Here is a 12,589-nt window from a genome sequence, read left to right on the forward strand (position 1 = left end):
TCCAAAATAAACTATATAAGTACGTAACATTGAATTAAATAGTGTGACTTTGATGTATTTCATATTGAATAAAACTCTTTTTTAATGAACAGGTTCATCTGTCTTTTGTGCATACTTTGTTTATTTTTGCTTTCAATTCCAACAATTGATATCAGAGTGGAGTGTTAATCAGGGATATGTGAAGTAGCGAAAGAAATCATAGAAAAGCTTGGGTTGTGTAATGGCATCATCAAGTACATTGTTGCCTCCAGTTCCTGTCTTTACAAGAGTTCTTTACCACATATGGGTGGTGAAGATGAAGGGATTTTTGCAAGCTGTGGATTTATGGGAAGTCTCCAAAATAGGAGGAGAATTTCCTGAAGAGCCTAAGGATCCAATAGTTGCTCAGTTGTCGTTGTATAAAGTAGAGAGTAAGAAAAGGGCAAGGGCTCTTTCATATCTACATTCAACTGTTGCTGATCTAATCTTTGTGAAGATTGTGGCTTGCACTATTGCCAAGGAAGTTTGGGATATATTGAAAGTGTAATATAGAGGTTTTGAGAAGACAAGGAACATGAAGATAATTACTTTGAAAAGGTAGCTTGAAAATTTGAGGATGGAGGAGACAGAGAGTGTTTCACAGTATTTAGACAAATTGATGAAGGTTGTAAATGAGATAAGTATCTTAGGAGAAGATCTTTCCGAAGTGAGGATAGTGGAGAAAGTTATGGTGAGTGTGCTAGAGAAGTTTGAATCCAAAATTTCATTGCTTGAGGATTCAAGGGACGTTAAGCCCGTGACAGTGGCAGAATTGATGAGTGCTCTTGAAGCACAAGAACAGAGAAGGAAGATGAGAGGTGAAAGTGGTTTGGAGGCTGCTTTACAGTCAAAGGCGGTAATTTTGCCTAACATTCAGAGAGATGGAAGTAAGCTTGGATTTACTTCTAGGAAAGGCAAATTTGATACCAAGAAGAAAGGAAGAGGTCATTACTATTATAATCGTTGCAAGAAACATCATCATTCGGAAGTTGAGTGTGGGTACAAGAAGAAAACATCACCAAAAACATATTGGTATTACAATCATCTGGGCCATTTTGAGAAGGATTGCTACCGCAAGAAGAATCATCAAACACACTAACAACCTGTCTAGCAACAACAACAAGCAAACATTGCTGAGGATGGCGAGAATGAGGAGTATTTGTTCACTGCCTTGTTAGCGAATACTAAGGATCAAAATGATTTTTGATTTATTGATAGTGGATGTACCTAGCACTTGACTAGCAAATTAGAGTTATTCACTAACTTGAATGATATGAAAGGGATGGTGAGATTAGGAAATGGAGACAGAGTTCCAACCAAAGGCAAAGACACTATTATTGTTCCAACAACCAAAGGTACAAAATTGATATCTGATGTCCTTTTAGTACCTAATTTAGATAAGAATTTATTAAGTGTTGGTCAATGCAAAAAGGATATGTGCTGGAATTTATTAATGATGTATATAAAATTAAAGACTCCAATGGTGTTGGTCAATGCAAAAAGGATATGTGCTGGAATTTATTAATGATGTATATAAAATTAAAGACTCCAATGGTGTGGAGTTCATCTGTGTGCCTATGAAGAATATAAATTTTGTGGTGAATTGGAATTCTAGTGAGATTTATGCCTTGAGTAGTAGTATTGAAAATGAATCATGGCTGTGGCATAAGAGGTTGGGACACTACAACCTCAATTCCATTAATTGGCTGAAGAGAAGAAAACGGTGGTTGACTTACCTACCATAGATGTTGTTGATGGAGTTTGTGAGAGTTGTCAATTAGGAAAGCAACATAGATTGCCTTTTCCTAGGTTGTCAACATGGAGAGCCAAGGGGAAATTGCAATTGGTTCATTCAAATTTGTGTGGACTAATGAAGACACCTTCCCTAAATGAAAGTAGACACTTCCTTTTGTTTATTGATGATGCAACAAGAATGGTATGGATAGATTTCTTGAAATTGAAGTCTGATGTGTTTAGAGTGTTCAAGAATTTTAAGAAAATGGTAGAAACTCAAAGTGGAGTGCCTTTGAGGAGTTTGAGAACTAACAATGGCAAAGAGTATTCCTCTATTGAGTTCGATTTGTTTTGTGCAGATTATGGTGTCCAACATCAATTTACGGTACGCTACTGTCCATAACAAAATGGAGTGGCTAAAAAGAAGAATGGAAACTGTAATGGAGACAACAAAAAGTTTGCTGGCAGAGAAGAAAATGCTTAAAGAATTATGGGCTGAAGCCTCAAGTATTGCAGTGTATTTGTTGAATAGATTAGCAACCAAGGCTGCGATGTAAATGACTTTGTATGAAGTTTGAAATGGGTTGAAGCCAACACTAAAACATACAAGAATGTTCAATAGTGTGTGTTTTGTGAATATACCAGATGTGAGAAGGCAAAAAAAGTTGTTTTATCGGGTATAACAGCCAAGCTAAAGGCTATCGAGTCTTTGACTCGGAGTAATGCTATCTGCATGACCAAATAATACTAACCCCAGTACTAACTGACGTGGCAGATGCCACCTCATCTGCCACATCACCTAATTGCCATATTAGTTTTCTTAAAAACTATATATTTGTTTATCTTCAAATTCCACTTCCCCTAAATCGACTCCTTAAATCAAATTCATTCTCTAAAATGCAAACACTATACAATTTTTCCCCTTATTCTCTACCTCTCATCTCACAATCAAATTCTCAAAAATTTCTTAGCTGATCTCATCCCAATTTCATTACACGCCACAACGCCTCACCAGACGTCGACAAACCAAACCCAAATCATCTTTTCCATGTCTCGCCAAACGCCGTCGTGCCGCGCCATGCCTCGCTAGGTGCCAAGACGCCTCACTAGATGCCTACAAACCAGAGACTATCCGTCGTTTCCATGCCTCGCCATAAGACGCCTCGCCAGAAGTCTCCACATCTCGCCAAACCAACTGGAATCGTTGTTTCCACGCCTTGCCAGATGCCACCACGCCACGCCATGCCTTGCCTCGCCAGACACTGAAAAAGTACAAACCAAACCCTAGCTATCGTTTTCGCACCTCGCCAAAAGCCGCCACATTTCGCTAGCTAAGAATCAAAGGCACAGGTAAGACTATTATCTTTTCAGTTTGATTTTTAGTTTCAATTAGCTGTTAGGGTTTTTTTTTTTTTTTTTTTTTTTTTTTTTTTTTTTTTTTTTTTAAATCTATTTATTTTTTAAACAGATTGATTCATCAAAGAAATGAGTGTTTATTTGCATGATTCACGCCGGTTTTCTAAATGATGATGCTTGTTATTTGCTCGTTGATTAGGATTCCAGAAGCTGCCCATTTCAAGGCCCTTAGCTCTGCAGTTGAGGAAGCATCTATGGATTTGGTATTGTTGGTGAATGCTCATGGTTGGTGCTATATGTGATTAACCATGGAGTTTTTTTAACTTGTTTGTGGATTTTCATAGTCCTAAATATTTAGGATTATAGGAGAGCTTTAGAATGGTTTATAAATCCCAGATAGAAGCTCAGTCCAATTCATAATTGCATTTAACTTTGTTTGATTGGTTTGGTTCTTGTATGTTGACATTTTAGTTTTAATACTGCTGAACTTTGAGAGTAGGTATTTTGTGCCAAATGTTTGCCTTTTCTATTTTGTTTTTAACTTTGGGTGTATGGAATTATTTGCTTGTCTTTTGGTAACTATTTTATGCAGGTAGTTGTTTTGCTACTGTAGAATCTGCATTTTTGCAGTTTTTGTATTTTTTTGTAGGTTCCAGGAGATTGCTGCATTCCGGGTAGTTTGTCCAGGTTTTTTAGCTTGATGCTTTTTGCAGTGTGTACAATTTCTAGAAGGTTGTTGTAGTTTGTATAGGCTGTCGAGTGTGTGTTTGTTGATGGGAGTTTTCTACAGTTTGTGCAGCTTTTGGTTATTGGTTACAAGATTTGTGGCGGGTAATGCAGTATTTTGTAGGATTATGCTGCAATTGTGTTGTTGCCGAGGGAATGCTTTAGCTTGGTCGAAGATGCATCAGTTTTTGTAGTTTCTATTTGCTCCGTCTGGGAGATTTTGCAGCTAGTGTAGCTTGTGCATGTGTGCAGTTTTTGAAGCTACCGTAATTGTTCTTTCCCTTTAGTATTGTGTGCAGTCTTCGGGTGTCTGTTACAGCTTGTAGTTCATGTTGTTTGTGTGTTTTTTGTTTTCGAGATTTCCTTCTAGCTTGTACAATGTGGATTGCTAGTTTTGAAGCTTGGCCTGTTTTTTTGTTTGGTTTGGTTTGCTAATCCTTTTTGTAAAGGCCTTTTAGGGGTTGACATTTGGGTGCCCTTGGTTGCTTTGGTCTCTTGTGTATAAGGATTGCCTTTCCTTGGTTGTCCTCGCTTTTGTAGTTTTTCCCCTTGGGAATGCCCAAGGTTCTTGGTTCTAAAGGGGAGTCCCCTTTCCTAGGTTGTAATTCTTTTATAAAATTATTGGGTTTACCCAAAAGAAAAAAAAAAAAAAAAGTAACTTATTATGAATATAATTATGTGTATATACATATATTGTCCTGGCTAAGTTGAGATAAAAAAACAAAGTTAATTGTTATCATATAGGTTGATTTCTAGATCCTGAAAAAAACTTCACAATTTGGTAAAGTAATACAAACATTGAAGCCAATATTGAAGCAGGATGCCTGTACTACCCTGATAATTTTGTTGCTTCTTCCAAATATGGATTAATATTTACATATCGCAAAAAAACTGTAAGATCATCTATACAAAGAGTATGCACAGGGTTTTGTACAATAAAACTGTACAACCAGCCAAACTCTCAGGGACACTTTAAAAATAATAGGCCTAATCATCACGTCAAGCCTCAAAAACACTGCACTGATGGCCAAAAAAATGTAGCGTTGAAGTTGCAACTCCAGAACACACTGCACAAACAGCTAAGCTTCTTAACAAAACACTACATAGCTCCAAACATACTTCTGGGAACTGTAAAAATGCAGTTTTTTGCTGTTGCATCTCCAAACAAAGCTTTCTAGAATCCTTTGTTTAGCCATGCACCAACACCATCCACCACACAACAACAATCAACATACTCAAATAGCCAAAAACTATAGATCTAGCACCAAAACACCTCAAGAGCAGATCCAACACACAAAAAATTACACTAACTGTAAAATTGTCCTAGAGAGTGCAAGAAGCTAAAACTCCAAAAATCTATAAATTTCCAATACTACAAAGAACAAAAACAAAGTGTAGCACCAAAAAATCCTGCACCAACCCAATAGTCTCCCCTGAAATTAATGCTGAATGTTGGAGACCTGCCACAAAAAAAAAAAAAAAAAAAAAATCTTAATACAATATTAGAAAGTTAATTCTAGTGCTCCAAAACCAAGATTTGCATCATTTATCAATGCACCACCCATGAGCAACTCATTCACATCACTAGCATATGCAGGCACTAATCTTAACCTGCCACAAGGGAGCAAAAATATGGCAAGTAGTAATGAAACCACACACAAGAAGTTAAATACATACACAATCATTTTGATACATGATTTTTATAAGAAAACTAAAGAACCGTAAGCACCTAGAGCTGCTGCCTTTTAGCTGATGACCATGAGCATCCAACTTCCTGAAACTCAAGTTCTTTTGATCCCTGTGCAACATACAACAAGAACTCAACCACATTAGTAGACTTAGAAATTTTGAAAACAAAAGCAAAAGCTAAAAAGAAAGTAAAATAGAGAACCAAGAAACAATATTATCTAAAATCTTATTTAATAGTAACTACATTCCATATATATAGTACATGTTATTCTAAAATAACAATCTTGGCTGCATACAATTCTACAATTCACATGTAAACATCAACTTAGAGAAAGAAACATAAATGAATTACTTACTTGAGTTGCTTAATTAAATCCAAGTCTGAGACTAGGATTTGAACTCATAGCAACTTCTTACTGTCGCAATTTCTTCCCTTTTACTTTACGAATAATTTTTTCAACCTTCGATTGCTTTCTTTTGAATAGGAGACAACGTTTGTTGCAAACAACCCGTAGAGTAAGAATATTACTACTCCCTTCTTTGAAAGTATCGTCACCACCTTCACAAATCATTCTACTATTACCTGACTTGTTTAGTATTTTATCAATCCCGACACTTTTAGTTGACATCAATTTGTTCTTGATATCATTGATCATTTCTTTCACCATATTACAATCATCCTCATTACTTGATGCCAAATCTGCTACAGCACTAAATAAATTAGACAACTCATCAAATCATTGTTCGTTAAGATTGGTGCTCTAACTATTATAACTTATTTTAACCTTGGTATGATATCTGTTTATATTTTTCCTCCACCATCTTAACATGTACTTTTCTTGTACATGAGAAATTTGCTTACGAATCAACACCACAATTGCATGTCAACATAAAATTCCTCTAAACTAAAAAAATTGATGATTGCAACAAACACCACAAGTTGCTTCATCAAAGCAAACCACAAAGGGAACACGACGGTGAATCTCTCCAACCAAAACATCTTCTTCTATTATAAATTCCATATAGGAACCAATCTTTTTGAAAGAAGATAAATCACAATAGACCTTGGCAGCTAGCTCTTGTTGAAACTCTTTGAATTTTGTAGTGGTATATGCATCTTGAAATTGTTTCTCAATAACATAAGTGGTTATGCAAGGGATCCATGATTTGAAAGATTTAAAATCAGCCTCCCTTTCTTTTTTCACTTTATCATGCAATGAATTCTCATATTGTTCCACAAAACATTTTAAAGTGGTTTTTGAATTAACATATCCATTAAAGAATGCATGCATACTTTTACTGCGTTGAGTAGTAGACATACCTACCCAAAAAGCATCTCTTACAAAAGCCAGCACCCAACATCATCTTTCATTGTACAATCCAAGCAATCAATCATTGTCGTGAATGTTGTATCTATCAATGTACCTATTCCAATGTTCTTCAAACTTCTCACATGTCAATGAATCATACATGACCTTTTGCAAAGAAAACTTAATCTGTTCATATTGACTATAACCTCTAAATTTTTTAGGCAATTTCTTCATTATATGCCACAAACACCATCTATGTCGTGTACCAGGGAACACAATCTTGATTGCATTTTACATTACCTTATCTTGATCAGTGATTATTGCCTTAGGAGCACAATTCAACATACATGCAAGCCAAGATTGAAAAAGCCATACAAATGTCTTTGTGTCCTCGTTGGAGATTAACCCACAACCTAACAGTATCAAATGACCATGATGATCAACACCAACAAAAGCACCAAACGACATATCATACTTGTTGGTCAAATATGTAGTGTCGAATGTCACAACATCATCGAACTCTTTAAATGTAGCCCTACTTCTTGCATCCTCCCATAAAACATTCTTTAACCGACCTTCTTCATCTAAATCCATTATGTAGAAGAAATTAGAATTCTCATTTTGCATTTTCAAAAAATATTTTTGGATTGTAGAAGCATCTCCAACACCAAGTTGTAACCTCCTAACTTTTTCAATGTAGTTCCTACAATCTTTCTATAAGAAAGGAAAATTCTTAGCACTGCCTGCTTCAACTAACAAGGAATTGAAATTTTTATTTGGCCTAATCCTAGCTCTATCATTCACTTCAAGCTTTCTTTTTACGTACAGTTGTATAATTCGATTGCTTCTAAAATATCTACTTTTGGAAAGACTACTGAGTTCATGGTTATGATCAAACACAACTGAACATATTTTCCATTTGCCATTAGAACATAAAGCTGCACCAATTCAAGCCTTACAATCGGTTTTTGTCACTGGATGCATTTTAAAAGCATTTACAGAGTTACTGCATGACTTCCCAATACAAGAACAAGCTAGTGTCACGTTTTTCACCTTTCCATCACATCCTTTCTTTGAAGATTGTATAATAACTTCAAAAGCCATTTTATTCCCATAGCTTTTGTAGTGCTGGACAAGATTATCAAGTGAATCAAAAACCATTCCAAGCTTAGGCTCCCATTCCTCCTCTGCATTTTTTGTATCTTTTATTTCTTCAAAATGATTATCCTAATTTATTGATATTATAATAGCCATAATTAAAATAAAATAATACAACAAAAAAGATAGAAACAATACCATAAAAAATTAAAAATCATATTAATGAATAAAAAGCGATTACAAACAAAATATTACCTCCACAACATTGAAATGAGAAGAAGAGTTGTCTGGATTTTTTTTTACTACACTCTTCCATCTTTGGTACTTTGATGCAACACCAAGACCAAGTTAAAAAAAGCTTTTCGTTTTTGGATGCGATGGTTCGCTGAACCAACCTGCATGATGAAAGAAGGTCATTTCAATTGTGTATACATTACCAATAATCTATATACATTGTAAAGGTACATCAATTATGTAAATAAGTTCAAAAACAATTAATATTAATTCATTAATAAAATCATGCAATAAGGAAAGCGAAAAATGTATATTTGAACATGAACATTGCAGAAAATAATGATAGCAATAGGTAACCAAGAGGTCGATTTTTTGAGATAAAATCTCAACCACAAGGCCTAAGGGCTTGTTCTTTTGTCTCATATTTAAAAAAGCACAACCTACAATAAAAAGAAACAAATAGACAAATAAACAGTTTTGCAATGAAATAGTCTAGCAATTGTCAAACGACAACATAAGCAACACATGCTAACAAGTGCAACATTTTATTTATAGCATTTTATCATGACTCTCGAGTTCCTATATTGTTCTTAGATGATGTTCTAAAGCTATAGAAATAATACCGTGAAGCAAAAGATGGTTCAATCTTATGGGTTTCTAATTTGGGAGCAATTTTTTTTATAAATTTGGCATACGAAAATGACGAGTGCTGATGAAAGACAGCGGGTGACGCTGGTGGTGGTAGAGGATACACGGCTGGTGGGTTTATGTTTCTACTTTGAGAGATTTTTTATTCATTTGGGGAGGCAATTAAAATTTTGAATTTTTTTTTTTAGTTTTTGGAGGAAACTGATGTGACAATTAAGAGAGGTGGCATCCGCCACGTCAGTTAGTACAGGGGTTAGTATGGTTTGGTTAGTGCATATAGCATTATTGCTTTGACCCGATTTTGAAGAACATTTCTGTTAATAGGGATGTTGTATTTGATGAAAGAGCATCCTGGAATTGGAAGATTGGAGATGAAAATAAAGTTGAAACTTCCTTGATAGACGAGAGTGTAGAAAATGATAAAGATGATGATGTAGCCGTGAGATGTACAAAGCCTCTTGAAGAAATTTATCAAAGGTGTAGTAGTGTTGTGTTAGAATAAACATCATATGAAAAATCAAGTAGGCTTAAGGGCTGGAGAGATGCAATGGCAACTGAGATTGCTTTGATAGAGAAGAATAAGACATGGAAGCTTGTAGATGCATCGGAAGGCAAGAAAATAATTGATGTAAAACGGGTTTATAGAACTGAGTTGAATCCTGATGGAACCATTCAAAAGTTGAAGGTTAGATTAGTGGTTAAAGGGTATGCTCAAATGGCGGGAGTAAATTACTTTGACATGTTTGCACCTGTGGCAGACACGGTTAGATTGATTATTGCGTTGGTTGCCTAAAGGAAGTGGGAGATACTACACTTGGATGTTAAGCGGCGTTTTTAAATGGCTAGCTTGAGGAGGAGATATATGTTGCTCAACTGGAAGGGTTTGAGGTACAAGGAAGTGAAGAGAAAGTTTACAAGTTGCATAAAGCCCTTTATGGGTTGAAACAAGCACCAAGGGCTTGGTACCACATAATAGATTCCTGGTTTGTGGCTCAAGGTTTTAGGAAGAGCCAAAATGATGCAACATTGTATGTGAAGGAAGATGGAGGAACTGTGATCGTTTCTCTTTATGTTGATGATTTGCTGATTACGGGAGATGTTAAGAAGAAAATTGAAGACTTAAAGAGAAGTGTGATGAAGGAATTTGAAATGAGTGACTCGGGGAAAATGAATTAATTCCTAGGTTTTGAAGCAAGTCATAAGGAGGATGGCATTTTCATATGCCAAAAGAAATATGCTCAAGGGATTTTGAAGAAATTTAAAATGGGGGATAGTAAACCTACAACAACTCCCCTACCATGGAATTTGAAGCTTGTAAAGGATGATGGAAAAAATTATAGAACTCTAGTTAGGAGCTTAATGTACCTGATGGCAATAAGACCAGAAATAATGTTTTCCACTAACCCTTTATCTAGATTTATACATGAACCAAGTGAAGAACATTTCATAGCAAGAAAAAGAGTTTTAAGATACTTGAAAGGGACAAAAGGACCAAGGTATTTGGTTTAGAAGAGTTGAAGAGGAGAAGTTGACAGGTTTTGTTGATAGTGATTAGGCTGGAAGTGCATACATCATAAAAAACACCCCTAGTTTTTGTTTCGCTCTTGGGTTTGGGGTGTTTTGTTGCTGTTCAAGAAAGCAAGAAATTATGGCTCAGAGTACAATAGAGGCTGAATATGTTGCAGCAGCAGTTGCCACAAACCGAGCTTTGTGGATAAGGAAGTTGATGAAAGATTTAGGAATAGAGTAGAAGGAAGCCACTTCAATTCTATGTGATAACAAATCAGCCATCTCCGTTGCTGAAAATCCAATCCACCATGGAAGAACAAAACACATCAATATCAAGTACCATGTTGTTTGTGAAGCTGAAAAGATGAAGGAAATCAAGATGATGTTTTGCAAATTAGAATTTCAAGTTGCGATTGAAAATACTCAGAAAAATACCAGCTTTAGATTACTTGAACATATTGTGATTTTGATGGGGGCCATTCCCCTATATACCATAAATTAAAAGAAACTCATTTTAAACAAAAGATTATAAGAGATGGTTAACATAGCTAGTCAAAAATTCCAAAGTAGTAATAAATAATTTGGTATGTGATTAACGATATTGAGGCAGGTGACATCACCTTGTTATTCCCTAAAAAAGTTGGCAGCAATTCTATACTTGATAACATCAACTATTGGCTCAAGCCATTTGGGTCCAATTAGGTGACTTTGCCACTTTGGACCTATTACAACATTATTATTATGTTCCTTATGATAGCATCCATCATGTCTCACCTTTTTTTTTTTTTTTTTTTTTTTAATTTGTTTTAATCAACTTGTATACATCTTAATTAACCTTTAGAGATCCTAGAACCAAAGGCCATCATGTCTTACTTTCTGTCTCCCTCTTGAATATATAAATTAATAAATATAAAAATAGTTAATATAATAGCATAAATCTTTTTAAGATTTAAAGAATAATAATTTTTTTTTCAATATGTTAATGAGTAAATAGATATTATTAAATTATTCTAATCAGAGTTAAAATGCGAAAACTACGCCAAGCGCGGCCCTGCTATTGGTGGAGTTGGCCACGCGTAAAAAATAATATAAATTGAAATTCCAATTCCAATATCCAATATTTAGAAGCCGCGTGGGTTTTAAAAAAAGCGAAAACAGTCAGAGCGTCGACCTTGACATGTGACACTACGAAACAAGAAGAACTCCATCCCTATAGCTATAAGATCATCCTTTCATTTGCCATCTTCATTTTCATTTCTGCCGAGCTTGTCTGCATTATTGGTGGTGTTTTTTTTTGGTTTTCTTTAGTCTGTCAGACAATATCTCAAACACATGGAGGCCATTCCAATCTCCCCTGAATCCTACAAACTGGGCTTCATCGGAGCAGGCAAAATGGCCGAGAGTATTGCCAGAGGAGTGGTACAATCGGGTGTGCTCCCTCCCCAACGTATCTCTACTGCCGTTCATTCTAATCCCAATCGCCGAATCGCTTTCGAATCCTTTGGTGTCGGCATACGCTCTAACAATAGTGCCGTACGTTTAGCTGTTTCTTTGTCTCTTCCTTTTGTGTTTGTTTATTCATTTGGTAATTTCAATTAAGGAATTATAAATAGGTGGTTGAGCCAGTGACGTGGTGATTTTCTCGGTGAAACCGCAAGTAGGTAATGTGATTTCTGATGATTATTTCTTTTTATTTCCGAGAATCATTAATATTTATTTGTGATCTTTACTTTCTGTGGTGTTGTTGTTGCAGTAAAAGATGTAGTGTTGCAACTGAAGCCGATGCTTTCTGAGAAGAAGCTTTTGGTTTCAGTTGCTGCAGGAGTAAAATTGAAGGACCTTCAGGTTTGTGCTTATCAATCATTTACCTGTTATACATGACTTAAACTATTGCAATCAGTAGGGCAATTATTACTTTGATTCTAAATTTATATTCTAAAGTTCAATTGAAAGGAAATATATATAAGAAATGTTATTTGAAAACAAATGTCTAACAGCCCTAAAAGAATATATTATATAAATCCAAACACTAAAAATTGTTTATAATTTAAAGAACCTATTCATCATCATATACTTTTGTTGAAGTAGGATTGTGTTGGTGCAGCGGGAAACATTCTTGCATTTGGAGTATAGTTGGAGTTACGATCAGTCCCTTTTTCAGAAAAGGAACATTTATTTTGAATTTGTTTGCTTCATTAGTCATTTGAAATTTAAGTTTTATGGTATAACTTTATATTTATTCTGTGATTTGGCTTGAAACTGTTCAA

At 35.2% G+C, this 12,589-nt stretch overlaps 1 pseudogene; it reads left to right on the forward strand.

The window, feature by feature from the left end:
- Window positions 1-11,457: 11,457 nt before the first annotated feature.
- LOC116106796 overlaps window positions 11,458-12,589 on the forward strand; it is a 29,026-nt pseudogene continuing 27,894 nt past the window's right edge.

This window comes from Pistacia vera, unplaced genomic scaffold, assembly GCF_008641045.1.
Source record: "Pistacia vera cultivar Batoury unplaced genomic scaffold, PisVer_v2 Contig522, whole genome shotgun sequence".
Classification (NCBI taxonomy): Eukaryota; Viridiplantae; Streptophyta; class Magnoliopsida; order Sapindales; family Anacardiaceae; genus Pistacia; species Pistacia vera.